Source organism: Apis dorsata, unplaced genomic scaffold (assembly GCF_000469605.1).
Source record: "Apis dorsata unplaced genomic scaffold, Apis dorsata 1.3 scaffold_231, whole genome shotgun sequence".
NCBI classification, from domain to species: domain Eukaryota; kingdom Metazoa; phylum Arthropoda; class Insecta; order Hymenoptera; family Apidae; genus Apis; species Apis dorsata.
Window position 1 is genome coordinate 103,988 of NW_006263513.1, and position 4,875 is coordinate 108,862.

The following is a 4,875-nucleotide window of genomic DNA, read 5'->3' on the forward strand; positions in this document are numbered from 1 at the left end:
AGATATTATTATTTGATTTTTTATTTTATTTCATCATTTTTTATTTTATGTCATTTTTAACTATCTATTTTTAAAAAAAATTAACAAAAATTTAATTAACAAAATTTTAATAATGAAAAATGTTATAAATTATTCATCCATGAAAATTAAATCTATTAAATATTAATTTTGAAATTAAAAAAAAAAATTTGTAAATCAAAAATTATACAATAAAAGGATTCTGAGTTATCTACTGAGAATTAGAAGAATCTTATGTATTTATCTATTTCTCAATAGATGGTGTTCAATGCAATGAATTTGTTTGTACTTCACTTCTTAAGGATAATGAGTACAATAAGCATCATATATGCAAAGTAGTTATTGCATTTTGATGCTATTATTTTATAATAAAGTTCAAATCATAGGATATTAAAGGTAAATTTAAACATTTTTTATTTTATATATACATTGCAAATATTTTCACTTAATATCTATTATTAATTTACATTAAAATTTTAATAAAACGAAATCGATACAATTCTAACCAAACGTAAGCACGTGGCTTCAATGAAGCACATGGTTTCAATGATTATAAGTATATTAATATTATTAATATTATATATTAATATTATTAAAAAATTTTTTAAGAATAAAAAATTAAATCTACAATGACCATTAATATATCTATTGATTTTTTATTATGAATTGGTTCAATTAAATTTTTGATTCCTGACAAAAAAATCATTTAGAAAAAAAAAAAATTTTTAATAACAATAAATGTATTAACGAAAAGATAATAAGGAAAATAAATAATATTATATCTTAAGTTTTACGATTGATAAAATTTGTTGTGAATAATATATTTAAATTATTATTAACTAGATAAAATATGAAAAATAAAATATATAATAATCCTTTTATTTTTAAATCAATTTTTTGAAAAATAAATATATGAAAAAAGTAATAAATTTTACGAATAACTATTTTAAATATTAAAAACTTTTTAAATTTAAAATTAACTTAATTCTTTCTCTTATTTTAGTATCAAAGATGTCATGTCACTCTAAAAAATATATTAAATCATTGAAAGAAGATGATTTTTGCGATATTTGCGAACGTTGTTCAAAATGTGGAATAATAATACAAGCAAATCATACATGTAATACATGGAATGGTAATAATAATAGTTATAACTTAAAATCACGAAAAAAAGATAAAATAAGGAATAACTATTCTAAAAAAATTTCAATGTACAATCAAAGTACAACAATATACCAATCAATAAAATTTCAAAAAAATTTTTGCCAAAAAAAATCTGTCAGTACACAGACAGAAACAACAACTACATCAAATGCAACACAAACAAATGATGATTTTAATAATTATATTAATCTGAATGACAAGGAAATTTACAGAAAACTTATTAAAAATTTAGTTGAAAAAATGACACAAAATAAAATATTACTTACTAAATTACATATGCTTTGTGCTAATTTGCAAATAAAATAAGATTTTTCATAGTTATTTTTAATTAATGACACGTTTATTATTATTATTTAGTTATATTTTAATTTTTGACGTTCATGAAGTAAATCAAAATAAAACGTTAATTAAAAAACATGATATCTTTATTTTTTTATTTCGTGTAAATCAAATTTTTGCTCTTTCGTTTTATCTATGAGATGATTTTTGTTGTTCTATAATTATATTTTCATTTTTTACATAAATATAACATGAATTATCAACTAAAAATAAATTTATAATTTTTTTTATGTTTATATAACTTGATTTTATAATTATGTAATAACTATTAATGCGAAAGATTAATAAAAATTTATAATCAATATTAAATTGTCAAATCGTTATTATCTGATCTATTAATGTATACGAATATTCATAAATTATTGTTAATTACTATATTTATCAATATAAAAAAATATACAACTTATCATTTGTAGATAACACTTAATAATTGACTGCTTTCCTTTTTTTCATTATAACGACTTGCAAAAATTATTTTAACGATCCGCGAAATTATTTATATCGTATAATAAAACATACGAAATTCTCAAATAAAAACACATACTATAAATATTCACAAATAAACAATATCTCACACATTCTAAACACTTGCGAATAAAAAACGAATGCTATAAACAATTACGATTAAATATATTTTAATTCGTGAACAAACATACTTTAAATATTCAAAAACATATGTATTTATTATAAATAATAAATAAAATAAGTTTCTTATACAAAATACATACACAATTTAAATTATATACGAGAAAACAAGCGCGACACGTCTGTACGATACGGAGCGCTACACTGTTATGAATCGTGGCGTTCCCCCACCCAGCGAGCAAAGTCGCGCGCACCGATATCGATAGCGACCCAAGTAGATTTCAGATATTTTATTAATATAAAATAATTTAAATATTATAATTTTCAATTGTATATTTAAATATATTCAAAAAAATACTTTGAATTATATTTTTTATTTCATTATATGTTAATCGAAAAAAAGTTGTATCATATAAGTTATTTTATCGAATCGAGAATTCTATTTTATGAACAACTAAATATGTAGAAAATTATAATAAAACTATTTCAATATAAAATTATACGAAAGTATATTAATATATTTTCTCATACTATTTTATTAATTTTTTCTTTATTTTTAAAATACGAAACATTGATATGATAATTATAAAAATATATTTATAATGTATTAAATGTTCTTATGTTCTTATGTTCTTATTTATTGATATTAAATGCAATATTTTCTTGTTTTAATATTAAATAAATTTAAATTTTGTTTTAATAATAGAATAAAATGAAAGTATATGTAGAAGAAAAAACAAAAAATATATAAGGCATAACAATACATAAAGAAAAATCAGTTATCGAGAGATTTTTATTTATTTTATATCTTGAAATCGACTATTGTTAAGAATAAAAAATTTTGCAACATTTAAAAAAATCTTGATAAAACATTTTCTAGTTTTAAAGATATTTTTCGATATTTTATCATAATATTTATTTCTCTTGATATAATTAAAATGTTATATCTTGAAACTTGTTAAATTTTTCATCTTTTTAACTTTTTATATATCAAAGCATTTCTTTTTAGGTTTTAGATTAGATAAAAAAAAGAAAGAAAAATCAATAAAAACATTACTCTTCTCTGATTTTAATGATAATTTTTTTACTTTTCATTTATATAGAATATTATTTATCCAACTTCTCCTTGAAGAAATTTCTCTCCATTTTATTTCTGCATTTTTATTATTGAATTTTTTAATTAAAAACATCAACATTTGTTACGTTTACTCTGTTAACACAATATTTAAACGAAGTTACTTTCTGTTGTACAGTTTTATTATTGAACGCTTTGAACTAAATCTACATGACTCGTTAAAATTAATACGACATTCGGGATCAGAGTTCTTCAATTTCAATATGCATGTTGAATGAAGCATTTTTTGCGACTTCTATCAGATATTTCTCTCTCGATTTAACCGTGTATCGTAAAACGAATGGAAATCAAATTGAAGAATATCGTGGTTTTTGTTCACCAAACATCAACATTTCAATATATTTTTTTAATTTTATAAAAATGAATAATGGACATGTCAATCAAGAAAAGTTGAAACAAAAAATCCTGTGGTATCGCATAAAAGAAACATTGCATTTGAAATTACAAAAAAGAAGAAATAATCCTCAAAATATATATAAAAGGAATTTTTCAATTTTTCATTGTTTTTAAAATTTTTAATTTCTATAATATTAGCGCATGCATATATTATAGTATAATAAATAAAAATAATAGATACTATATGTAAACTATATGCTATCAAACTATAATGCTGCATGCGACATTAAATAAATAAAAAAAATGAAAAACTAAAAGAAAATAATTTATGAAATTAAAAATAAATAATGAAATACAATATTAAATTACCATAAGATGTTGTAATTTATTAAAATATATCAAAGAAATATCGATAGATCTGTTATCAGTAGAAAAAGAAACGTGTATACAGTAAGGAAGAGAGCATAACTCGTCTTTTGATGGATCGGCTGTTGCGATTGGCGATCAAGTCGATGAAGAGAGAAAAAGGCCGTCAAGGCTAAGTTTGGAGGGGTTGGTGGGGAAAGATGGAAAGAGAGGGGTTGCACTTTGAAACGTACGTCTGTCTCCAGGGGGTTACAGGTGGTTGCTCCTGGAAGAAAGAGACGAGAGAAAGGAACACATCGAAAGTATTGTGGTTGAATGAAAACGGTGAAGAAAAAATAAGGGTTCAAGAAAAATCGTGCATGAAGTACGCGCAATTTGATTACCGACTGAGCTTTGTTCCATCGTCGAATAATGAAACTTGATGAAAATTCTCTTTATCGTTTATATTTCGAACAAAACTCGATATCTTTGTTCACGAGACGAATTCGCTTCTACAAAACGAGAAGGAAATTGAGAACGTGTAACGTGCAATAGACATCGAGTAGCGTGAATACGAGCTATCACTTGAACCCGTTAATTGTGATACAATTCTCGAACAATCATCAGCCGATACTCGTGTCAAACGTCCGTTAAACAACATTATAGAGCATCTCCTCGAAATCAATTTGACATCTTATCAACGAGACGCGAAGGATGAATATTGTATCGGATAAGAATTATCGATCGAATTACCAAATACAATTAATAATCATCGACAACATGGATGAGAATTAAGAGAAATTACAATGTTTCCTTCCCGATAATAAAAAGAGCGAAGGATCGGCGAGCGATCTCTGTAAAAAATTAATCAACGAGCGAGTAAACGCGCGATAACAGAGAATGGAATAAGAAAAAAAAGAAGGGAAAAAAAAGGGAGAGAAAAGAAAGGAAAA

The 4,875-nt window shown here is 23.0% G+C and overlaps 1 long non-coding RNA gene across 1 annotated transcript; it reads left to right on the forward strand.

Annotated features, from left to right (window-relative positions):
- The first annotated feature begins 292 nt into the window (after positions 1 to 292).
- LOC116185636 lies at positions 293 to 1,213 on the forward strand. The gene is made up of 2 exons (XR_004150501.1): positions 293 to 414; positions 1,022 to 1,213. It is a non-coding gene; the product is annotated as an uncharacterized LOC116185636 (long non-coding RNA).
- The last annotated feature ends 3,662 nt before the right edge of the window (positions 1,214 to 4,875 follow it).